Source organism: Sus scrofa, chromosome 13, assembly GCF_000003025.6.
Source record: "Sus scrofa isolate TJ Tabasco breed Duroc chromosome 13, Sscrofa11.1, whole genome shotgun sequence".
Classification (NCBI taxonomy): domain Eukaryota; kingdom Metazoa; phylum Chordata; class Mammalia; order Artiodactyla; family Suidae; genus Sus; species Sus scrofa.
Window position 1 is genome coordinate 104,517,500 of NC_010455.5, and position 27,799 is coordinate 104,545,298.

Sequence of the window (27,799 nt, forward strand, 5' to 3'; positions counted from 1 at the left end):
AAGACCTTTATATTATGCATCACATAGTGATAAATTTTATTTTGGAAATCATAAATATGATTATGATAAAATTATTGATGGAAACTGAAATATTAACAATGATTTTAGAAAGCTAACAGCAGGTTTTAGAAATCCTAATTTCTCTAAAATATTATTATACCATTCTTATTTAGACTGAAAGAGCCTTGTGAACTGCTTCTCAGTTTAATCTAATTGATTAAGCTCTATGAATCCTTTGGTTGAGATTTTCTATTGATAGCTGGCAGTTCTCTGTTATAAATAAAAAATTAAGTTCAGAAGCCTTTGTAGGCAGTCTGTTTGGTTTTGCGGCATATGGAACTTTCTGAGCCAGGGTTTGAAACAGAGCCACGACTGTGACCTACACTGCAGTTTGCAGCAATGCTAGATCCTTTAGTTCTCTTTGCATGGGCCAGGGACTGAGCCTGCACCTCCACAGCAACCCAAGCCACTACAGTCAGATTCTTAACCCATTGTGCCATGGCAGGAACTCCTGTAAAGACATTTTAAAATCTATTTGCCATGTATTACTCTTATCTGATTCTTAACAGTAAACTCAGAATCATAACTCTTAAAACTGCACCTTGACAGCATGCATCCAATTTTATTGTCTCCTCTTCTGGCCTGAAATCACTAATGAGACCCTGAATGTCACAAGGCAATGAGGATTGCCCATCAGTTGCAGAGCTTAGTCAACTGTGTAATGAAGTCTTGTTTGTTTGCTTTCACTTAGTGAATCTCGGCACATTTTCAGCAGCTAGTGATATTGCTCATGTCATCACTTCTTATAAATGTTTTGCGTAATTTTACTAACCATTACTGAACTTTATTTCATTCTGTATACCTCATAAGCCAGTGCCAAATTAATTGGCACTAGAGCAGCTAATAGGCAGTAAAACAGGATAATAACAATACTACAAGGGAAAGCATCAAAATGATAAGAAATTTGAAAATACATTTACCATATTTCTTTACATATTTCTTTGACACAAGTAAAAAGCAAATATATACTTAATATTAAAAATACACAAATAAAAGGATTATATAACAAAATATATGCCTTCTTTTGATATATTTCTCCCATTCCTAGTTTTAATAGTCTAGTATCCTTTAAAAGTTGGTATCCAGGGAGTTTCCATCATGGCTTAGTGGAAATGAATCTGACTAGCATCCATGAGGATGCAGCCTCAATCCCTGGCCTCGCTCAGTGGCTTAAGGATCTGGCATTGCTGTGAGCTGTGGTGCAGGTCTCAGACATGGCTCAGATCTCACATTGCTTGACTGTGTGGTGTAGGCCAGCGGCTACAGCTCTGATTAGACCTCTAACCTGGGAAGCTCCATATGCCACAGGTATGGCCCTTAAAAGACAAAAAAAAAAAAATAGAAGTTTGTATCCTTCTCAACTTTACTGCTTTGTAGGCTTAGAGCCAGATTTAATTTGAATTAAAGAAGAAGAAGTAAGGTGTCGTATATTGCACACGTGAATCCTATACAAAATTTTAAATGTCACATAAAATTATAAGTAAAATATATTCCCCAGTTTTGATTTTATGTAAATGAGATCATACTTTTTAAAATCTCCAGATTATTTCTAAGATTGTTTATATTAATGAGATCCTACTTTTTTAAATCTCCACGTGTTTTACTTAATCATTTATCACTGATGTACATGTAGCATTTTTCAGTTTTTCATTCTTACCAACAATGCTGTGAATAAATACACTGTAAGTATACTGAGGTAATTCTGTAAAATCGATTCATTTCTCAGGCAAAGGATATGCACATTTAAAATTGTCCTTCAAAATTTATATATGAGTATATGCTAAAACTTATACTGTACACTAGTCCTATTTATCTAGACTCTCAGTTTAAAAAAAAATTGCCAATATGCTGGGTGAAACTATAAACATGGAACATATAAACATTGTAAACTTGGCTGTTATCCTAGAATCTCACATTATTTTTATTTATCATTTGTGAATAATATTATATGACAATATAATATATAATTTTAAGGAAAGGTGCTGAATTTGATCAAATATTTGTTTAGAGGTTAGAGATCTTTGATTACCTTTTCAATTTTATGTAAATTTTTCATTCTATTCAGGTATTTTTACCTTTTTCATCAAATTTGGTAGCTAGGATAAGAAATTGTCTGATAATGTAAAACCTCAAGGTTATTAACTTAAAGTTATATTTAATCTTCTCTAAACAGTCTTAAAAATAAATACTTATATTCTTTACGTGTCCATTATGTAGTTTATTATAATATTTTTAAAAATTTTAACGTCTTAAAAAGTTTCTCTTTTACTTATATTTCTTAAAGCCTACACTGTTTTATTGCTTGAATTATTATTGTTGTCTAATTAAGACTATTGCTGTTATTACTTCATCTTTATTATTTCATTCTTTTCACTTTCATTAGGCTTTTCTTTTTTCCTTTAATTTCTTGGGATAAAAATTTTATTTCATTTATATCCAACCTCTATCTTCATGACAAATATTCAAGACAAATTTTTCAGTTAAGTACAATTTTGACTAGATTCATATATTTGGGAGATGGAGTATTTTTAAACTTTTTATTTCTGAGTGGTATATACCTTTTTCTTTTACCAAGAGCTTTCTAATATTTTGCAAGTTTTTTTTCTTTTGTTGTTAATTTCTATTAAGAAATTAATTTATAGATTTTAAAATTTTGAGCTGCATTTTACTTTGGTTTGATCATATTAGTAGTATCATTTCCATTTTTTTTCTTTGTGGACTAACTTCAGATTATATTAACTGCCTAATACATGTTCTTTTTTTATAAAGTGAGCATAATTTTTTGAAAAGAAATATATTTCTTTATGTGTATCAAGCTTGTTATTTTTAACCCTCATTTTTTAAATAATCAATTTTGTCCTGAAAGTCATGTGTATACATACATATATGTATATATATACATATTTAAGCCTTTAATTTATGAATGAAATTTCATTTATGGAGATTTTTTCCTTTCTTTAATTGTAAATATTTGTCATAAAATATATTATTTCATGACAAAATTTATGATGGTTATCTGCCACATATTTTTGGTAGGGTCTACTTTTTATTAATATAAACTATCTTTTTTTTCTTATTGAATGGTTTTGCTTTGAATTCCATTTTCTTAATATATTTGTCCTTCCCATTATTTTCAACCTTTTTAACATTCTAATTTAAATACTTGTGTACAGTATCTCTCAGCAATTTTTAGAAGTTTTATCACTGTTCTTTATTTTTTAAGTTCAAGAAACATTCTTTCCTGTTACATGTATGCGCAAATATACATGCACCAAATATTTGAAATACAAAAGACCTGCTGCCTCAAAGAACTTACACTATACTCTTAATATATTTTTTTCTGAATATTAATCAAATATATCCTCACTGAAAAATAATTTGATACCACAATTTCTAACAATTGTGGAGTCATAATATTTGTGAACATCTTTCTAAAAATTTACTGAGACTGTTTCAGAAATATCTTCTCACTGTATTACCAGATATTAGTAATCTTGGCTGAAAAGATTAAAAAGCAAAATATATGTTTTGTAAGCTGAAAAGAAATATATTGAAAAGATACTAACTAAAAAAAAATCACTCAGTAGAAAAGGGGAGGAATAAAGGAATTTAAGCAGTACCCAGCCCTATAACTGAAATCATTTCAGCGAAACATTCCTTACTGCCAGTGCTGCTGACCATCAGACATGGCAGCTTGCTTTACTGCTACAACTCTAGACTCTGGATGTGGCCCCTGATGTCACTGCCACTTCTGTCCCTGGAAACCACTGCCACCTCCTGGCACCATAATGGATCCCACATTGTCTGAATGAAGAGCATCTGAATCTTATACTTAGGTCACTTGCTCATGCTCCCAAATAAGGGATGCCTGGGAAGAATTTCTTAGTTTTTATCTGAGGTCTTCCACTTCTAGATTCAGGTATTGGTTCTCTCTGCAACTAAGACTTACAGGATAGGTATAGGTATTCCAATACAGAAGGAGAGTTCATATTCAGGGTAACAGAAGCAATAATAGCAAGAGAAAGACAAATATTTACTATTCTATAGGAGAAATTAAAGAGACTGATGAGTTAAGATCTGTTGAATTTTGGAGTGTAAGAGGTTAACATTGGTTCATTAAAATTTAAGCTATCTCATTTAGCTGCTTTAATTTTTTTTCTGCAAGGTAACTAAATATGAGTGGTTAAGTGACTTTATTGAAAACTAGCATGTTCATTATTTCATACATTTAGCAGATACTGAGCACTTGATATGTATTAGACATAATTCCTATTGATGTAGAATAGAAAATAATAATGGATCTGAAGGAAGGGTAGACATTTTCTATACTCAGATATCTTATATTCTAATAAAAGAGGACTGATAAAAAGCAAGTAATCAGATTGGAAATCATGATATTTTCAGAAAGTGATGATTTATATTATGGGGAGTGACTAGGAAGTGATCAGGAATGGAAGTCAGAAGGAGAAGTCGGGTTACATGAGGAAATAACTTTATAATTAAAACTTGGATAATTAATAGGCAGCTTGCAGAGGTCCAAAGTAAGGGCTTCTCAGGCACAAAAACCAGCTTATTCAAAAGTGTAATGAATAAACAAGCTTGGGGTTTTCAAGATAACGAAAGAAGGCTTGTATTGCTGTGACATAAAGGAGCAAGGGGAGAATAGTGGTGTGAGACTTAATAAGCAATCTAGAATATAGCTCATTTAGTACATTATAGGTCATGATTTTAGATGAAAGTTCAATATTAGTATGACCACTTGTGTTTATTTTTTCTGAAAATTTGCAATTTTTATCTTTCTGTTCAATATTCAACATTTTTCCACTTATATGTTTTTCTTGTGATTTTTCTTTATTATAGTCTGCCATTCAATGGTATACTTTTCAGTCTAAAGCCTCTTATCTTTCTTCAGTTCAGATATTTTCTCACATTACTTCTTTGACTTTTTCCCCCTCCATCCTATGCATTCTTATGTAATATGATGCCTTGTCAGTGGAAATATGGATATACATGTCATATCTCTTAGTACTAAATTTCTATTAGAGAGTAATATTTTGCTGATTCTTCCAGTTTATATTTATGTATAATCCTGTCTCGTTTGCTCTTTAGGGTAGTTGTTAAGAATCAAATTTTGTTGTTGTTTTGTTTTGTTTGTAGGATAGAGTAGTATTCCAAGTGCTAGGAATTGAGTTTTAAAAAAATGTCATATTCTTCCTTATTTTCTAGTTTAACTATTTATCATTTTTAAAGTTTTGTTTACTTAATATTCTTACTTATTTACTTATTTTATTACTTTAAAGTATATTTAGTGTCATATTTCACTTATTTTAACATTACAAACTTAACATTAGATAAAAATTATTTATTTTAATAATTTACTTATTAAGTGTATTATTTAATATTTTGGTCTTTTTCTTCTATTACATTTTATCATTTTCATTAACTTCATTTCCTTGAACCATGATTTTTTGTTATTGATGGTAATGGCTTTGTTTTGTTGTTTTTATTTTGGTTAAAAACTTTTTTAATGTTGTTATAGTCTACATTTCATTTTAAGGAAAAGAATTTAATTTGAACCATATTGGCAGCTGGTAGCTAGAGTGTATTTTCTCAGCAAAGTGAAGATGAAGTATTTCATTTACATCCAAATGGACTTTCACATATATGATCTACAAGCTAGTTCTCTGTGTACAAGATTGTACATCCCCTTGCAATAACATAGCTCATTACACTCCTACCATTGTTTTGCTTCTCTGTTCTCATTAGTCATTGGGAATCTTCGTCATCAAAATTTATTAATTTACCTTTAGCTTTTGATGCAGGGAATCCTTATGCTATTTATCTGAGATTTTGAAAGGCACTTTAATTACCAATTACATTGAGTTTAATCACATGACTGCAATTAATTTAATCATGTGAGTCAGATATTTTTAAACTAGAATTTTGAACAAGTTTAAGGGTAAAAGAAGTGCATTTTTAATGTGCAACATCTCAAAAACTTACCTTTCATCTTTTCTCAAGGAGTTCCTGGGACATCTGTTTCACCAAAATGGTAGAGGAAACCCTAGAAATGATTCAGGGAGAAAAGTTTTATTTAAAATATTTTGTGTCATTTGCCTTTGTAAATTAGCTGCTCTAAATAGTTTACACATATAAACAATTTATGTCTTGTAACACCCCTGAGAAGTAGGATTTGAACCCAGTTAGACCTGGCTTCGAAATCTGTGCTCGTTAACCCTGTAATGTGCTCCTTCTCCTTATGCAGTACTTGGAAGGAAATTCTCAGAATTAGAGGAATGGGATGTTTGAGGCCACAGCTATGCAGAAGTCTTTGAAAGCTATGTACCTCCCCAGGTCTTTTGGTGGCTAAAGGAAAGCTGATAGAACCTGTGATGTTTGATCTCAAGGTTAATTGAATTCACTATTTTACTTCAATTAAAGAAAGATATAAAAAGGAAGTTTAATTGAGGGACAGTTGGATGATGTGAGAAGGCACATTATAAAGGACCAAAGGAAATTTAAAATGTAGAAAAAAGTAGTAATTACAAACTTACACAAACAAAGAACTCTGTTGAAACAGAAAAACAAAATGTCATTTGAGTGTACTACCTGGGTCAAGGGTAACAGTATTTAGCTACTCGTAATAATGAAAGCACCAAATGCTGATTTAACATTAATGTGGAAATTGTATTTTGATTATAGAATAAGTGAGTATAAGAACTAAATATTGGGAGTTCTCTTGTTGCCTAGGAGTTAAGTATTCAGTGATGTCATACCTGTGGCTCAGGTTCAATCTCTGGCCTGCGTGCTGTGGGCACAGCCAAAAAAAAAAAAAAAAAGAACCAAATATTTATACTAATGGAAAGACAATAGATAATCCAATAATTGATAAATTCAGAGTTGGTAGAATTTGCATGTAATTTCAAAATACAAAAGTATATTCCAGAATAAACAAAAGAGCTTGAGGTATTCTAATTCTGGAGAGTAGAATTAGAAGGCAGTGGTCTGTTTTTCTTTTAAACAACTTTTAATATTTTCCCTTATAATTTGAATGTTTAAAACAAGGACATACTATTTGCTAAAAAATAAATGTTCAAGTGTAAGAATAGAGGAGAAAGCAGAAGAGATGAATTAACAGAGGAAAGCTCTTTACAAACTAAAGTAGATGGGAAAGAAGAGAGTCAATTTGAAGTTATTTGAAAGATTTTATTGTTAATTTGGACTTAGATTTCAAATCATTTTATAGAAATGAAATTTATTATAAATTATAGAAATATAATTTTTTATAAAAATAAAATTATATTTCATTTACCTTAGCATCTTTGGTAAATTTAATCTCTCTAGATATAGCTCATTATGTTCTGTTCCAAATGTATTCTTCTTTGCTCCTAAGTTAATTACATCACTTGCTCTCTTCTTCACGTGACTTCATGTCTCAGTTATGACATCCACATCTACCAAGCCATCTCAGCTAGTCATTTCTGACACCTCTATCCTTTTTATCTCCACAGGTCACAAACTCCTGGCAATTCCATCCAATAATACAGCTGTTCACTCCTTTCTATTCTTCTCATTATTGCCATGTTTCAAGTCTTCATTGTCTCTTGCCTGTTTTATTGCAAGACTCTAAACTGCAAACTTCAGTTACCTCTTTTATTAACATTCTTATTATGAATAATTGCAAACATATATGAAAGCAGAGAGAAAAGTATCATAAATCCCCACAACAGCTAGTTTAAAATATTATTTCAGAGTTTCCATCATGATTCAAATCTGACTACTGTCCATGAAGACTCAGGTTCTGGCTTCATTCAGTGGGTTAAGGATCCCGCGATGCTGTGAGCTATGGTGTAGATCACAGACACAGCTTGGATCTGGCACTGCTGTGGCTGTGACATACGCCAGCGACTACAGCTCTAATTCAACCCCTAGCCTAGGAACCTCCCTATGCTGCAGGTGCAGCCCTAAAATAAAAAAGAAAAAAGAAAAAATGTTTTCCTTTAGTTAATACAAATTAAGAAATATGTGAGATTATTTACTTTTCTTTTACTCTCTGTATTCCCTTACACCATTTTTTGATAGTTATATATTTTCATGGTAGATCGACATTACATACTACTTAATTTCCTTATAACTACTTAATTTTAGGTATGGTTTATACTTAATATTTGCCACAAATCCTTATATATACTGATATTTACTCAGTCATTTTATTTGCATGAAGCTTGCTCCCAGAGAAGAGCTCATTAAGAAGTGTTTCCTGTTTGTAGCTTAGTTACTTGAAAGCAGTTTTGGTTGTAAATAAAATCTTTAGCTCATGTTTTCTTTCCTTGAATTTCATAAATATATTATTCTGTTGTTTTCTGGCATGTTAAGGTTGAATACTCTGGCAATAATCTGATTTTTTTTTCCTCTTTAAGTTAATTTAAGAAAAATTCTGTTTTAAAGGTTCAGCAGCTTTACCAGTATATATTTTATTTTGGCTCTTCTGGGTCAGTTTTCCCAGGTGTGTAGTCTGTCATTTCAGTAAGTTGTTTCTAGTCTTCTTTTATTTCAGGAAAAAAGAATGATTCTTAAGTTTCGTTTTTTAGTGTTTATTACATTTCATTGCTTTGCTTTTATTTGCTTCTGTTTCTCAATATCTTTTAAGTACTTTGTATTTATTTATTCTCTTCTTTTTGATTAAAATGATTTCCTCCCTCCTATCTTCTTCTGTTAAGAGAAAGTATAAAACTTCTAATTTAGTTTCTGTTTCTGAAATGCTTTCTTTTCTTTCTTTCTAATTATTTCTTAAATTATGTAAGGTCATTTGCAATTCTGGCTTCTCCAATCACATCATATATGAGTTTTTCTAATTTTAAAGTTTTTCTTTCATTGTTTTGTCATTTTAAGTTTCTTTAGCTTGTTTTGAAATCATAAGTCAGTTTTTTTCTGATGTGTCTTTATTTGTTGGAGATAAGTTATTCTGCTCTTATTTTTATTTAATTTATAGTATATTTTCATGGGCTTTACCACAGTCTTTTCTATTGATCACGTGCAATACTCTTAAATAAGAGAGTTTGTCAAGATAGCATTCCTAACTTCTTTGCTCCAGAACTTCTGTTATTTTTATAGATGTTAAAAAATATAGCCATGTATTTTTAACATCTGTTGGCTCTCTTTTTCTTTCTCAATTCTATCTGAACCTTCTCAATTTAGATTCTGTATTCTATAGCTTATCTCAATATAGAACTGTTCTGGAAAAGACATCTGGTTAGTAGGTTTCAAGAATCCACAGGACCCAGCCTCTTCCACCACACAATTCAGACAGTCTTCTCACAGATGCCTTTGAATTAGAATGTGTACAACCCTAGCACAGTTTTGACTGCCACGCTCTGATTAGCTGGTTAGGAGCTTAAAGTATATCATTTATCTGTATGTGATGTGAAGTTCCCAGACTCTCAGGTCTATCTAAATTTGCCAACCCCCTTGCTTCTTTTCTCATAGTTACCAATACTACATGGTACTTGTTTTATTTTGTTTTTTATTTTTGTATTGTATGTGTATTTTATAATAGTCTTATTGAGATTTAATTTATGTATCATAAAATCATATTTTAGGGAGGTCCTGCTGTGGCACAGTGGGTTAATGATCCAGCTTGTCTCTATGGAGGCACTAGTTCCATCCCTGGCCTGGTACAGTGGGTTAAGGATCTGGCATTGCCACAGCTATAGCACAGATCATAGCTGTGGCTCAGATTCGATCCCTGGCCTGGGAACTTCCGTATGCCACAAGTGTGGCTGAATAAGAAAAAAAGAAAATTCACATTTTAAAATGTACAGTTCAGTAGTTTTTAATATACTTATAGAGTTGGTACAGTTAAAATTGTCTAATGTAAAACATTTCCTCACCTTCAAAAGAAATCCACTAGCAGTGACTCTGCATTACCCCTTACTGCCGGTCCCTGGTGACCACTAATATACTATCTGCTCTATAGATTTGCTTATTCTGGACACTTCATAAAAAGGAGTTACAAAATGTGTGTGTGTTTTGTAGCTGTCTTCTTTTACTTAGCATAATGTTTTCAAGACTTATCTGTATTATGGCACTTTTATATTGCTGAATCATATTTCATTATATGGAAAGACCACCTTTTGTTTACCCATTCATAAGGTGATGAACATTTAGGCTATTTTATCCAGATCATATCTTTACCTTCCAGTATCTCCTTAGAGAATTTTCTTGCTTCTAGATCACTATATTTTCAATGTACTAAACTCTTAGTTACCCTGTCAAATTGTATTTTACCAAAAGACTATTTTAAATCTGTTTAAATATGAGAAATTTAAAAATACAAGAAAAATACAAGTATAAATGAAAGTAAAAATGAATAGTAAGATTAAAATATATTTCAAGAAGTTGTAGTTTAGAAACCATAGATGATTATAAGACTCCAATTTGAATGGGCTGTATTTTAAAGTTTTGGCTGTTCTTTCAATAGAAGTATTCAAACAATTATTGGATGACAGTCTAATTGAAATGTTATATGGAGGTTTCCTGCACTGGTCTGAAAGTTAGACAAAATGATCAACATGATCACATCCAGTTCTCTGATTCTGTGATTTTATATATCCTAGGAATTATGAAATAGCTTTTAATAATCATTACTATTTTAGGCTTTCAATTCTTATATGGAATTAAGTTTTTTAATGGGGCATATACTCACATAATATATAAGTATTTCTGTCATCTCACAAAATAATCATTCCTAAACGTTTTTTAGCTCTTTTACAAAATTTCACCTTAAAAATAGCAGAGCTTTTTAGCAAAATCAAGGATAGGCAGGGCCACTATCTGTAAAACTTTGCAGCTGGAACATAAACACAAACAAATAGTGGCATTTCTTGTAAATATACTGGTGCAATTAAAAATATATATAAAATCTCTAATTAGTATGAACATTTCAGTACACATAGGACTTTATTTGACAAAAAAGATAGCTCTGGAATGAGGAAAAAGAAGGTTTGAGTTAAGATTGCTCTATTATAGAGACAAAAATTAAAATTACAGAGGTATTAGTTTTCTAGGGATGTCATAACAGATTACAACAAACTGGGTGGTTTGAAACAACAAACATTTATTCTCTTACAGTTCCAGAACCTCTAAGTCCAAAATCAGGGTATTGGCAGAGCATCGGTCCTTCCAGAAGCTCTAGGAGAAACTCTGTCCCTTGCCTATTTTCAGGTTGCGGTTTGCACTACTCCAATCTCTGCCTTCCTTTTCATATGGCCTTTCCCTCACATCAGACCTCACATATATTAACCAACCAATTTATGCAATGTATTTACCTGTTCATCAGTTAGTTATCTATGACTAACCACTTTACAGAAAATACACATTTTTATCAGAAAGACCCTTTCAGAACAAGCCATAATTCAAATACAAATTAGCTGAAAACTCTGCCCTGGTTCTAAAATTTTAAGTTCCTGTCAGTTTTAGAATTTTTAAAAGAGCAAAATTATGTTTTCATTATTGAGAAAAACTGACAGAATGGTGTTTTACAAATATAGTTGACTAGAATTTAAGGTGAGTGTACATAGCAGAAGGAAAATAATATTTTATCATATGGCACTAAAAGCTATGTAGATAAAATATAACTGTATTCCTAAAGAAAATAATTTTAGAACCATTTAAGTAGGGATATAAAACAGTAATATATTGAAAATAGTTCACTTCTTTTATATATATTTTTTTTTCATAGAAAGTTATCATCAAAATATAGACTTAATGACTCCTTTCAAGGTTCACAATGATCAACTAAAACTAAACTTTTCTAGCTTGGTGTTTTACCCTTAGACTATTTTTGTCGACTTTAGCAATGCGAAGCATACTGAGATGTAGTATTTCCATTAATATGTTTTGTTGACTCAGGCTGAAACACAATCAGATCCACTGCATGTCTGTGGGGACAAAGGAGGAAATCCTTTCATATTTTATTTCTGTCAGTGTTCTTTTAAAAAGAATATACAATACCTTACAGGTTAAGAATTATATTTAGAAGAGTCTCTAAAGGATTTGATCACCTTATTGAAACCCTGCACTGGTTTCAGTGAAATCATCTTGAGATACACAAATATATTACAGAAGTGTTTCTTATTTTGGAGTAAAAATAGAGATATTTTGAGATATGACCACAGTAGAGTGGCATTGTCTGATGTTTTCTTCAATAAACTGACAGTTAAAAATACTTTTTACTTACTAAATAACTATTTAGGCTACATTTTATAATTTATCTTAGTATAACAATTATGTTAAATACTGCTCCATGCTTATAAAAATCAAGATATTTCTATTACAAGGATACAAGCTTTGGATTCACAAAAGCATGCATACTTTGCACATATAGTGCACAAGGAGATTCTCTTTTAGGACTAAAGTTGGATTTACTTTTGAAAAGGACTGTCTATTTTATTATTTATAATGATATTTTAATGACATAATTTTTAAGACTAGGAACTCTCAGATTTATCATCTATACTCTAAAGAAGGAAGGGAATATTGCAAGCAGTCCCCACCATGTACCCTCTTTGGTTTTGTTCTGTTAGTCTTAAATCTTTAATCACATTTTTTATGTTAGTCACTCATTCATTTGGTGAATTCCAAAAAGTAGCAGAATTCATATTTAAAACCCTCTCCCCTGTATGTCTTCAGCAATTTCTTGATTATTATATTTCAAATTAATTCAACTAATCCTACAGGTTTGAATACTTAGAATTATAGATGATGCTCTTTTAATAACTATACATACAAGTTGATAGAACATGTTTCCTACCAATATCACCTTTAGATCAGTGCAGAAAAGCCCCAGAAGTCAAAGGGCTTTAAATATATCTACATTTATTAAAGAATACACAGCACAACACATACTCTTAAACATTTGCTGTCATGATTAACACCATTCAGATCCCAAGAAAAGCTTCACTACGTATCTTGGCACATATTCTTGTGACTGTAACCAAATGTTTTGAAAATTTGTAGGGTGTACCATTGCCAATGTCAAAGACTCACATACTTCTTCAGAGTGAAGAGAAAGTTTTAGAGGTGGAAGTACTTAGCTAACATGAATGTGTTAGATTCTTACATAATGAAGAACAGTTTCTTAGGAATGCTGAGTATCCATTTTCTTACATTTCTTTGTTTGGAGAGCCTTAAGGTACTCAGAAATAAGTATGTTTTTTACAATTGTTGCACATTCTGGATGAGGAATTTTTTTAATTCGCATTACTCATAATTTCAGTAAATGTAAGTCTACATGTAATGTGCATAAAGCATGATGCTAGTTCTTTACATGAGTTAGTTGATGGACACTAAATGATAGCTGCATATAGTTCTAGTTTTGTAAAAAAATTATTTTAAATAAACATTTCATAAAATTTTATAAAATTACGTCTTTTTTAAATTGAAAATTTGGTGTTCATTAATGATAATTTATTTCTCTTTATCTTACAAGAATGTTTTGAATATTTTAGAATAATAAAAATATATAAAAAATTTTTTTCTATTTTTTTTCTTGTTTTATTATTTAATTTTTTTCCGCTGTACAGCACGGGACCAAGTTTCTCTTACATGTGTACATTTTTTTCCCCCACCCTTTCTTCTGTTGCAATATAAGTATTGAGACATAGTTCTCAATGCTACTCAGCAGGATCTCCTTGTAAATCTATTCTAAGTTGTAGCCAATAACCCCAAGCTCCCGATCCCTCCCACTTCCTCCCTCTCCCGCTGGGCACCCTCTATTCTCCAAGTCCATGATTTTCTTTTCTGTGGAAAGGTTCATTTGTGCCATATATTAGATTCCAGTTATAAGTGATATCATATGGTATTTGTCTTTGTCTTTCTGACTCATTTCACTCAGTATGAGATTCTCTAGTTCCATCCATGTTGCTGCAAATGGCATTATGTCACTCTTTTTTATGGCTGATTTGTATTCCATTGTGTATATATACCACGTCGTCCTAATCCAATCCTCTGTCGATGGACATTTGGGTTGTTTCCATGTCCTGGCTATTGTGAATAGTGCTGCAATGAACATGCGGGTGCATGTGTCTCTTTTAAGTAGAGTTTTGTCCGGATAGATGCCCAAGAGTGGGATTGCAGGGTCATATGGAAGTTCTATGTATAGGTTTCTAAGGTATCTCCAAACTGTTCTCCATGGTGGCTGTACCAGTTTACATTCCCACCAGCAGTGGAAGAGGGTTCCCTTTTTTCCACAACCCCTCCAGCACTTGTTATTTGTGGACTTATTAATGATGGCCATTCTGACTGGTGTGAGATGATATCTCATGGTAGTTTTGATTTGCATTTCTCTTATAATCAGCGATGTTGAGCATTTTTTCATGTGCTTGCTGGCCATCTGTATATATTCCTCGGAGAACAGTCTATTCCGGTCTTTTGCACATTTTTCTATTGGGTGATTGGCTTTTTTGCTGTTGAGTTGTATAAGTTGCTTATATATTCTAGAGATTAAGCCCTTGTCAGTTGCATCATTTGAAACTATTTTCTCCCATTCTGTAAGTTGTCTTTTTGTTTTCTTTTGGGTTTCCTTTGCTGTGCAAAAGCTTTTCAATTTGATTAGGTCCCATTGGTTTATTTTTGCTCTTATTTCTATTGCTTTGGGAGACTGACCTGAGAAAATATTCATGAGGTTGATGTCAGAGAGTGTTTTGCCTATGTTCTCTTCTAGGAGTTTGATGGTGTCCTGTCTTATATTTAAGTCTTTCAGCCATTTGGAGTTTATTTTGGTGCATGGTGTGAGGGTGTGTTCTAGTTTCATTGCTTTGCATGCAGCTGTCCAGGTTTCCCAGCAATGCTTGCTGAATAGACTTTCTTTTTCCCATTTGATGTTCTTGCCTCCCTTGTCAAAGATTAACTGACCATAGGTGTCTGGGTTTATTTCTGGGTTCTCTATTCTGTTCCATTGGTCTGTCTGTCTGTTTTGATACCAGTACCACACTGATTTGATGAATGTGGCTTTGTAATATTGCTTGAAGTCTGGGAGAGTGATGCCTCCTGCTTGGTTTTGGTTTCTCAGGATTGCTTTGGTAATTGTGGGTCTTTTGTGGTTCCATATAAATTTTTGGAGTATTTGTTCTAGTTCTGTGAAAAATGTCATGGGTAATTTGATAGGGATTGCATTGAATCTGTAGATTGCTTTGGGTAGTATGGCCATTTTTACAATATTGATTTTCCCAATCCAGGAACATGAAATATCTTTCCATTTCTTTCCATCTTCTTTGATTTCTTTGATTAAAGTTTTATAGTTCTCGGCATATAAGTCCTTTACCTCCTTGGTCAGGTGTATTCCGAGGTATTTGATTTTGTGAGGTACAATTTTAAAAGGTATCGTATTTTTGCATTCCTTTTCTAATATTTCATTGTTGGTATACAGAAATGTGACTGATGTCTGAATGTTAATCTTATATCTATTTTTTTCATTTTTGTATTTAATTACATATTTTATTAAAATGTGTTGAATTTTCACATCCTTTAAAATAATTACATGTGTTAATTTCTTTAACTCATTATGTGACATTCTTGATTATCACTGTGATTAGTGATTGCTGAAATGAAGGCAAGAAAAATATGTTTTATGAAGTAGATTTGTAATAATTTATGAAATACATATGTATGTGTGTACATATATATATTTATGCTTCTCACATCAGCAGCTTATCCACATAACATCCAGGCATGTGTAGTGATAGCTACATTTATTCATATTTGATATATTACTAACCTTTGAAAATGATAGCTTGCCACATTTTTTTGGTTTGATTTTTGGGTTTTTTTGGTCAAGCCCGTGGCATCCCTAGCTCCTGGGCTAGGGATCGAAAGCTTGCCAAAGCAGGGACCCAAGCTGCTACAGTGACAGTGTTGGAGCCTTAACCCTCTGTGACACATGGGAACTCCTGACATTTATTTTTTTGATTTTGTCATTAGGAAGGTATATTTGCTAAGGTAAGAGACTAGAATGTATATTATTTTACAGTTAGTTTTATTTATAGTTTTAAATATTAAGACCTATGATAGGCAGGCCTGCATTTCTATTCATGTCTCAGGCCCTGTTGATGTTAGGGCCATGGCAGATTTGCTCTTTTAGGACACTGCAGTTCAGTTGAGGAAAAAGATATGCACTACTGACCCAAGCCAGTATTTGTGAAAGGCTCAAATGGCATGTTCCAAAATGCCAATTATGCCTAGTCATGATGAAAAATGTATTAATATGACAACATATACTGTATTCACTAATGCATTTCTTCTATTATAAAAATGAATATTCATAGTGGAAAATTTGACAAATATAGAAAGGTATCAAATTTTACAAATAAAAATATACACAATGCCAACATCTTGAGAAAACTACTGTCAATATTTTGGCTGCATTTTATTTAGTTGTGATTATTCTTAGACAGAATTTTAAATATTGATATTTTTGTTTTGTTTTCTCTGTATGAAAACAACATTTTATTTTAAAAAATGTGTACATTAAAAAACTAAAATTATCTAGAATTTTATAGGTGATAAATGACAACTAATATTTGTGGTATACTTCTTTGATATTATAGTAGTCTCAGATATGCATAAATATTTATATACTGAATATTACATAGTTGTTGAGGGAATATCAGTGGTCTGATATTCCAGAGGATATGAAAAGGGGGCTGTATGACAGATAATATCACATTCTAAGTGATTTATTATTATTTTTCAATTAAAATCAAAGCAACACAGTGGAGCAAGTAATTCAATATGTTTTCATTATAAAGAAAATTATTAATTAAGTGTGTTGGTTATTAAAAGTGGGTTCTATGTTGCTCTAAGCAAACCAATTACTGAGAGAGACAAAACAAAAAATTTCAGTTTAATAATGCACTGTACCTAGTAGCTCAACTGTATAGTTTAGCTATTATTAGCAAGCACCTGAATGAAAAAGCACTATTTCATGTTGTGAGCTTCCATCAATGCAGGAAAAAGATTTCATCTGCACTCTTGATGAATGATGTGAGCTAAAGAGATATTCTTTGGTACGGGGGAAGGAGAAAAAAGAAACAGCTAAAGGTGGTATTAAGCCTTACATTTTAGCCTGCAGAATTTGTTTTTGACTTTAGGATCCAAAAAGAAGAAATTCTGTTAATCCATTAAATCATATTTTTTCATTTTAAAATTATAAATTATTATCTATCTTCTGATTTTTTCAAGTTAGATTCAATACATTTTATTTTTAATGTAAGAATATATATCAGTACCATTATTTCTGAGCCTTTACATGTCTGGAAATTTCTTTTAGTTTTCTGAATGAATGGGAAATAACTTGAAAGGGCATAGTATTTGTAATTCTTAAAATTATCTTTTAAAATCCTATCATATTACTCCATTGTTTTCTTCAGAGGAAAGATTCAAACCTAATTTGTTATTGACTCCTTTTTCTATATGGATGGCTCTCAGATTTATTTCTCTATAAATAAAAAAATTGCTAGGCTATATATGGTTCAAGTCTCCTTTTATTTATTTTCTTTAGAATATAGTAATAGTTTGGATCTGCATTCTCAGTTTTCTTTAATCTTAATAATTCTTATGGTTAATTCATGATACAGATGATTCCTTCTGCTTCAGTTCTCTCATTTCCTTATTGGAAATATTTTCTTGGAAACATCTCCTATGTTCTCTATTGCTTTTCCTTATACTCTAGGCCACAGGAATTGTAAGTTCTTGTGTGATCTCCTTTCTACTTGATTTCTCGAGTCCTCATAGAATCTATTTTGTCTTTTTTTAGCTATGTATGCTTGTTGCCTGACTACAGGGATTGATTTTGACCTCTTGAGGTATTTTTACATTCTTTCTCTTATCTGGAACATATTTCCCATTTTATACTTCTTTAATTCCTGGTGGTGTATTTCTAAACTGGTCTCTTCCCTCTCACTCTCAGTTCCTAAAAGGAAACCAAATTGTTCTTTAAACATTCTTCAGTATATATTTTGAGAAGATTTTGAAGCTATACCAATAATAATGATAACATAACCAGAGCCTTTGCCAACAAAATGAAGGTTTCAAATATATTCTGTTACTTAACTTTCAAAATGCTAATCAGATATTTCATAATATCTTCTGTTCTCTCTACTGTTTGTTATATTATATATTGGACTTGAGAAAAACTTAGCTATCATTCTATTCATCTCCTTCATTTAGAATTACTGAGGCACAGAGAGATTAAGCTACTTAACTCTATCTTTCAGGTAGTTATTAGAGGATATGGAATGTCAGTCCCTTCTTCAAGGACTTTTGTACTAAAACATATCATCCTGGATGAATGATGTTTGGCAGCTGTATCATTTTTAGAGTCATTTCTTTACCTTGATTTCCATTTATTTTAGGATATTTTCAAAGAAAACTGGCTCTTCTAACAGCAAGGCAATGGCAAATATCTGTGGTCTTCATTTAGCTGGATGTAATAGGACTGGACTTACATAGGCAAATATTTAATCGTGTGTCAGCTTCTTGTTGGTGACTTTGAGCTAATCAATATCCAATCATGCATTTATGCCATCTGTATTCAGTTCAGCTTCAACTATGGGCCTGATTCTATTTAGATTGGCTTTGGATCTCTTCTACTCAGCACTCTTGTTATCACTATTGAGTATTTATTACTGTAGTTTTCTGAATTCTCCTTGTCTTCTTTTCAGTCTCTCTTCTTCAATGCCGATTCAAGATTCCTTTTTTAAAAAAAGAATTTGATCATAACCACAAAGGAAAAGCCTGGTTTCAGATATGCAACTCACCAATTAAAATTTAGGATTATAGAATTTGAAAATAACTATAGATATCTTTTAATCCAGATCTATACAGATCTTCTAATCAAAATCTAGCTATGCCTGAGATTGTTCAAGGGATACCACAGATCTAACTAATTTCTTTTTAATTTAAAGTATTACTTCCTTTTTACTTTCGTTCTTGCTTGAGTATCCAGTGGTGTTTTCCAGAGGCTACTTGACTGGATGCCAAAAACGTGTTCAGCTGTTAAGCCAATAAGAAAGATTTGCAAAAATGTAAAATAATGTCATGCTTCTCATTTTTTTTGTTATGGAAAGCATAATTTTGTTTTGTTCTTATAAATATTTTCATATTAACATGTAATGAGTTTATTTTTATTTTAAAATAAATAAATAAAAATTTTTAAAATCTCTCTTTCTGATGCGGTAGTAGTTATCATTCACTTTATCCTTGAGTTTGATTTCTGACTTACATTTACAAGCTACAGGTAACTATCTGCAAGTTAATCAATCATACTAACCCTTCTGTTTCTACATAGGAGACTAGAATAGGATAAATGAAACATGAAATAAATTCTACTTATTATTAATAGGTAAGATTCAGAATATTTATGTTGCCTTTTCCTGTAGAAATTGTGAATGCACTTTGTAAATGGTAGTGTTTTATAAGAATATTTTAGCTTATTGTCATTAGCGTTCAAGTTTGTAGATGTCCCAAATTAAATCCAATGACATAATTTCTAGGTGCCATGTTATTAAATTTTCTTCTCTTTCTTTGCCAAAGAATGGCACTACTTTATCCCATGTCCCTCCATTTTCCAGATTTGGATCTAGAGTTATAGAAAACTACATGTCTACCAGAATTAAATATATATGTGTGTGTGTGTATGTGTGTGTGTGTGTATCTAATACAATAGATCTACTTGCCACAGAATAAGTCAAGTAAGAAAAAATAAAATATTGGTTCTTTGCATAAAACATTTAAGATAATTCTTTATATTTTTCTTTAAAAATTTCCCATCTAGTGTTCTTTCAAGACTTCAGAGTGTAAAGTCTCCATTAGGTTTGTTTTTCTTTAATGACTGTAACTTCTCTGAATCTCTCTTTAAAGAGGGGTGTATCCTGGAATATCAACCTGCGGCAACTAATTGCTGTTAGGAAAATCAGTGTAAGATAGACTCTATTCAAAATCAGGAATCTTGAATACATAATGCAGGAGAATTTATTTTAATAAAGAGAAGATGGAACAAAGAAAAACATAGTACACTTTCAGTCATGCAGGCCCTCTGCTTTGGGCATGTCTTCTATATTATAGCTATTCTGTAAATAAGGATTTAGGTTTTAACTATAAATAAAAAATAAAATTTAAGCAATAACAATAACTTTGTGGCTTCACTAACTTTCATGTTAAAGATCCATGTAAAGACCTAACTTGCTATTATCATATTGTTTTTCTACTACATCTTGTACAGTGGCATGCTTTTGCCCTGTGGCTTTTAGGAACAGATCAAGTCTAGATAGGCAAATGTTAAACTGGTTGACATTGAAATTAAATCCCTGACCCTGTCACTAATAGTGCAAATTCTCTAACAAATTTAAGGTATGGCAACCTAAAGCACATATTATCCACAGAAATTTAAGGAAAGTAAATGCATATGAAGGATATTTATGAATTTTAATCATCCTATAGTGTAGATAAACTATAAAAAGTAAAAAGTAACTGCTTTGTTTTTGCTATAATTTGTGAATGTTTCTCCTGAACCCCAACCTTTGAACAGTGTGTGTGTGTGTGTGTGTGTGTGTGTGTGTGTGTGTGTGTGTCTGTCTGTCTGAGGGGAAGGGGAGTGACTACCCAAATGATTCTGTCCAGAACAATCCACTTTTTTTCAAGTATCATTTATGGTTTATTTATTTTGGGATATAACTTTCTATTTTCTCAAATTATATCCTCACCCCTAAAATCACCATTATCTCATATGAACAAAAGACGTGAGGTTTTTGTGTTTTTGCAAATTTGAGGATAAAAGAACTTTGTGTTGGTCTTTGGGTGTATAAAGGGTGATGACTAATTTCTTCTTGCTCAGGATACATCCTGCAGGGTAATTTGCATTCTGTTCTTTTGGTTTGGGTGCTGAAGACCTCTCAGCTATCTTCCTGTTGCTGACTTTCCTTTTCCTCAGCATTCTCCAGCTGTCAGCCCCTGTTTTCAGCCCATAGTCTGACACATGTCACCTCACCACACCATGACAAATGCCATAGAGATTGGGGATTCTCTGGCTCTCAGTTCACTTCCAATCCATACAAAAAATAAAGTAAAAAAATTTAGAAAGCTTGATTTCAGAGTTTCTCCCCACTTGATCACATTTTGTTCAAGGTTATTTACAACATACCCTTCAAAATCACCTCCTGCCAGTGGTTGAATAGGTAGGTAGTCAGGGGAAAATTTCCTACTGTTCCTGTTCTTTTCAGCAAAGCATTTCTTTTGTCTATAATTTTTCAGGATTAAATTGGATGAACTTTTCTTTTACTTCTTCTAAGTAATACTCCCTTTCTTCCTGAATTGAGCTAGGATTTAATGGTAGACACAGAATGAGAAATTATTGATACTGACTTAGCAGGCCTATCCTTGGTGTGTTATATTAAAACTAAAAAATCTAGTAAATGATCTTTTAAGAAGGTATCCAGACTTAAAAATTCAAATATGTGTATATTTGCATGTGGAAAAAAAACATAGCAAAAAGACAAGATAGAAATGCTTCAAGATATTCAACCTTTGGATAATGACATAATAGGTCACTGTTACTTATGTTATATTCTTTATTTTCTATATTTTACATTACCTTTATGATCAGAAAAATATACTAAAATGTCCTTTTATTCTCAGAAATACTACTAAAATGACTTTTCCTAGTTACATCTCTTCCTACACTGTTAACATGAAATAGAAAATGGAACAAAAAAGAGATGAGATGTGATAGGAGTTATTTGGTCATAGTTACCTACTTCTTTAGACTAAAGCTATAACATGTGTGTGTAATTTATGGACTACTATGTGTGAAATTTTAACAAAAAAAAAAGTTATTTTCTTTCTTTTCTGAACATTGTAATGCTTGATTTAAGTATGACACAAGTTAGCTGGCCTTATATAATAGTGAGATTTTTTTATGTAAAAAAAATATAAGAAACTTATTTAAGTGTACCAAAAAAAGATAAATTTTAATCAGAACAAAAGAGATTTTTCAAAAGGCAGCATCTTCTTAAATCCTTTTTTAATCTCTAAAATAAAAGGGTTGGGCAAATGATCTCTAAGGTCCCTTTCTGCCACAGTGTTCTCTGATAGCATGAAATCCGACTCCCTAATGAAGGATAATGCTGCATCGAATCAGGCCAAAGAGATTTACTGATAGGAAATAGGAGAAACCCAAATTAATCAGCAGAGTGAAGGAATATAAGACTGGCTTATGACTTTTTTTTTCAGAATAACAAAAACAAATAAAGTAGAATTGCATCTGAGTTGAAATAATGTTAACATGTACAACCATGGTTCCAATATTTCAATTTTAATGTTAGACTAAATCACATATTTAGAGAATATATAATTTTGATTATATTTACAAAATTGCTTTTTAAATATAATCAATACTAGAAATAAAATAGTTCATTCTTTTATTTTTTTTATCTCCTATACAATCAACCAGATGGGGCTTGATAACATTAATTAATTACAGCGACAATTCATTTTTTAGGAAGCTCCTTTTCTGGCTGACTCACTTGTCTAAAATCCCAGAAAAGTATGGGAGATTGCCCCCAGACCACATAAAATCTATGTCATATTAATATAATAGCTTGAAATCAAAGTGAAATGATAGGAACTCAATAAGAGATGACAGGCTCATAGTAAGGAAGGGGAGAGATAACCATAAAAAAACAATACAAGAGCAAAAAGCTTAGTGATTTGAGGATATTTGATCCAAGACAACCATTCTCGTATGCCTCCCTTAATGCTAAATGAGGAATCTTTGTATTGTCTTAGCATAATAATTGAGGCTCATCATAATGCTAATTATTTCTAAAAAACAGTGATGTTTATAATGTTTGTAGAAAGGTTTTATCAAAGATTATTAAAGAAATACAATTTTGTCTCTTAAATGGGTATATTTCAGTAGTCTGAAAAGTACACTTTTGTAAAACTAATTCATTTCATTCCAATAAATTATAGATAAAGCCAATAGTGTTTTTGAAGTACATTCCTTTTCTTAATTCAGTGGAACCACCTATTTTCCATAGAGTCAGCTAATGCTGGTTTAAAGTCTTGCTTTTTTGTTTTAAACTTTAGATTCTTTTTAAAATGTTATCTTTGGGAGTTCCCTTAGTGGATCAGTGATTAACGAATCTGACTAGGATTCATGAGGATACAGGTTTGATCCCTGGCATTGCTCAGTGGGTTAAGGATTTGGTGTTGCCATGAGCTGTGATGTATATGGCTTAGATCCTGTGTTTCTGTGGCTGTGTGCAGGCCAGCAGCTGTAGCTCTGATTAGACCACTAGCCTGGGAATTTCCATATGCCATAGGTACAGCCCTAAAAAGCAAATAAATGAATAAATAAATAAAATGTTATCTTGATTTTTTTTATTTAAAGAGTAAAAAATGTTAAGATTTTGATAATATCTCTTTGGATAGTGATTTTATTATGTTCTAAAAGATTTTTTTTTTTTTTTTTTTTTGCTTTTTAGGGCCACTCTATGTGGTATATGGAAGTTCCCAAGCTATTGGTCAAATAGGAGCTGCTGCTATTGGCCTATGCTGCAGTCACAGCAGTGCAGTATCTGAGCCATGTCTGTGACCTACCTACAGCACAGCTCATGGCAATGCCAGATCCTTAAGACCCACTGAGTGAGGCCAGGGATCAAACCCACAGGCTCATGGATACTAGTCAGGTTTGTTACTGCTGGGCCACAATAGGAACTCCTTAAAAGATGTTTTTAAAATTTTGCTATTTGTAACCTGTTGCTAGATCAGACTACTATAGGTTTGTAATCCGTAAGTGATATCTATGGGACAAGTGATGGCTATAGGAAATCTAGGACTAATGTATCACAAAAACTTTACTATAATTTTATGCATTTTCATATACTATATGAGAAAATTTTTTATAATATTTAAAGAAGTAAAGGGTTCTGCTTAATTCCCTCTCTTCTGTGGAGAATCATTAGGAACAGGCCTTCAGAATGAGAAGGGCAGGAACACTTTTAAATGAAGTTTCATGGAAATGAATGGTATATCCTGAAATCTTTTCCTTGAGTGTACAGACAACAGTAAACATTACCTAGACAAAGTCTAGGAGGCAATGAAGAGAGCTAAATATGGGCAATGGAACCAACAGAACTGAGTGATGAGTAGTAACAAGAGGGTAAACAGGAAAAATATTTGAGACATTTCCAAGGTAGCAATGTTGACATCTGAAAAAGTTTGGTGGTTGGGGGATGGGCATTCATGCAGCAGTTCATGTGCATGCTGAATATGTTTAAAGGGACTGGGATGGGGTGAAAACTTTCTCCTGAGACCTGTACTTCTGTGTACCTAGAAGGATATATTTAAATAAAAAGCTATGCAATTTAAATTTTAAAATGTTTTAATTTGTGCACACTTTTTTAATAACCTCTAAAAATGATCTTATGTAATATAGTTGTATTATATAACACAATATTCCTAGGTATTATTAATAATAATGTATTAATGATGTCTTCAAATACTCTTTCTTGGGTATTATTACTGAGAGGCAGCTTGTCATGTCAGCATTAAAACAGACAAATCCTAATTGTTATAAAAAACCATCTAATATTTGTTGTATTAATTATAAGTACCATTTTCTTATAATCTGGCAAATTTGGTATACATTGAAAAGAGAGAATTTTATTTAACAAATTTATACAAATTACTTTGAATCAAAGAATTACATCCCTTCATGTAAAATGATAATGCTCTTCATTTTAAGAACCTGCATAAATTTCTATAAATTTTGCAGTTTAAATTCCCAAACCTACATTTTATGTGGACTATAATATAGTCATAGTAATAATAAATTGGCTATTGCTGGGGCCAGTTCAAAGCTTTCTTTCAGTATCACCATTGCCTAGCAATTATGCCATTAAATAGTCCTTTAACCTTGTTTATTTCTTTGAATAACTAGATTGTAAACTCCATGAAGGCAGGGAGCATGTTTGAACATTCAGCACAAAGCACAGTACTTGACATATAATAGATATTCATAATATGCCTAACCAGTGATTAAAATAATTGAGTTAACTTTTCCCTTCTTTCCTGATTCATTTGGTTGAAACTTGAATATTCTGCCTAATTCTACTCATTGTCATTCCTCACTGCTTCCTGAAAGTTAATGCTGATTGAGACCAGATGTTCTAAAATAATGAGTCCTCATTTCACCATACTGCTCCACTTTCCTGAGCAATAATCTAGGACCCCTACTTTTACAGTTAGGATGGCCTGTTTGATTCCTCAAGTAGTAGGCCCTTTAGCTGAAGTATTTCACCATAGCTGAGTTACAATATATAGAATGAAACAAATAAAAATATGTAGAATGTAATAACCGATTCATTGATTTAGATTTTCAAGTACTTGTGCTTGTACAAGTACCTCAGTGCCTTGTGGATACTGCTTATGTCTTGGATTAAGTAATCTTATATAATATTTTATTTTATTTTATTTTATTTTATTTTACTTTACTTTATTTTATTTTATTTTATTTATTTATTTTTTGTCTTTTTGCCTTTTCTAGGGCCGTTCCCATGGTATATGGAGGTTCCCAGGCTAGGAGTCTAATCAGAGCTGTAGCTGCCAGCCTACGCCAAAACCACAGCAACGCAGGATCTGAGCTGTGTCTGCGACCTACACCACAGCTCACAGCAATGCCAGATCCTTAACCCACCAAGTAAGGCCAGGTATCGAACCCACAACCTCACAGTTCCCAGTCAGATTCATTAACCACTGAGCCACCATGGGAAGTCCCTTATATAATATTTTAAACAACTTCTTACATAAGTTTGATAACAAATGAACATTTATTTATACTGATTTACCTAAAATTAATTGTAAATATTTTTCCTTTGAATAGCAAACATTTGAAGCTTTTAGACATCTTTATATTAGGTAAAATATAGTCAATATCCTATGTATATTATACAGAACTGTTATATTAAAAATAGTGTACATTCATTCATTTTCACACACATTTATTTATCCATTCATAAATATTTTAAAAACATCTACTGGAGTTCCTGTCATGGCTCAGTGGTTAGTGAATCTGACTAGCATCCATGAGCAGGTTGATCCCTAGCATTGTTCAGTGGGTTAAGGATCTAGCATTGCTGTGAACTGTGGGCACCTTGCAGATGCAGCTGAGATCCTGCATTGCTGTGACTATGATGTAGGCCAGCAGCTACAGCTCTGATTCAGTCCCTAGCTCAGGAACCTCCATATGCCACGGATGTGGCCCTAAAAAGCAAAAAAAAAAAAAAAAAAAAAAAAAGGCATCTATCATATACAAGATACCACAAAAGGTAGAAACTAGTAATAGTTCAACAATGACAGTATAATCTCTGACTAGATGAGTTTATAGTCTAGTAGAGAATGTAAGAAAAGTACTTATATGTAAAACAGAATATAGTAGTTATAAAAGGTGTGTAACACTGTGTTTATATCAGAGTTCAAGGATCTGATCTTATTCCCTGTTTCTTCAGCTTCTTGAACACAATCTAATTATTTTATTAAAGTACTACCTTTTTCTTTTAATTATTTTTGATTACTTAAAAATAGCTATATTTTAAAACATATGTTACATAAGTTACTAAGACAATTATTCAGCATTTTAGAGGTAAAATAGAAGATTATACCCTTTCTATTGCTGATGAAGACTTGTCTAGTATTACCCTAGTAACCATTATACCAGTAAAGCTTATATTATATTCTCTTTTTTTTTTGTCCTTTTTAGGGCCGCATCCATGGCATACCTAGGTTCCCAGGCTAGGGGTCTAATCCAAGCTGTTGCTGCTGCCCTACGCCACAGCTCATGGCAACGCCGGACCCTTAAGCCACTGAGCAAGGCCAGGGATCAAACCCACAACCTCATGGTTCCTGTGCCATGACAGGAACTCCTATATTATATTCTTAAATAGCGTCTTTCTTCTAGACATAAATGGAAACGTTTGTTTAGTCGAGGCTTTCAATCTAGGCATGTGTGCTGAAGTTGATCACCATTAACTCAGAATTGTGATTTCCTATTGGAGTCTTGTCATAAATATATGGATAGTTTCTGCTTTAGTGGCCATGGTCTTTTTTTCCTGCTTTGGACTTTTTTTTAACAAGGTTTATTTTCCTTAGGATCTAAATATCTATTTTTCCTCTCTCCTAATAGAGATTTAGAAAATATCACCACTCTTTCAGCATTTGGCTTTGGATCCTTTCTCTTTGGATCAGATTCATTTCTTCCACATTAACATCTAGCAAATTATTCCACAGCATATATTTCATCCACTCAGTCTTGGCAGGGGAGAAAATGAAGTTGTTTACATGAAACCATCAGTACCGAGTATATAGCAAATGCATGGAATCCTTTGGCTCTTTTTTTTTTTTAATGGAAAACTGTGGTATTGGTTTCACAATGTCTGGATCCTTATGCTCTCTAATGCCAGATTCAAGCAAACAACATAGCATTGTGGGTTTAAAGGACTTAATATTTTTTGAAAAAATGAAGTATTCCTGTCAACAAAGCTAAATCTCCCCATCCCAAACATAAAGACCCATACGATTGTTATAATATCTAAAACAGCCAGTATTACAAATAGAATATTCATATACTTAATCTATGGTAGTAATAATTATAGGAAAGAAAGCATATTGACCTTGGAGTGCTACA

At 32.1% G+C, this 27,799-nt stretch overlaps 1 long non-coding RNA gene across 1 annotated transcript in view; it reads left to right on the forward strand.

The window, feature by feature from the left end:
* LOC102166202 overlaps nt 1-27,799 on the forward strand; it is a 327,943-nt gene that overhangs the window by 46,262 nt on the left and 253,882 nt on the right. The window lies entirely within an intron of this gene.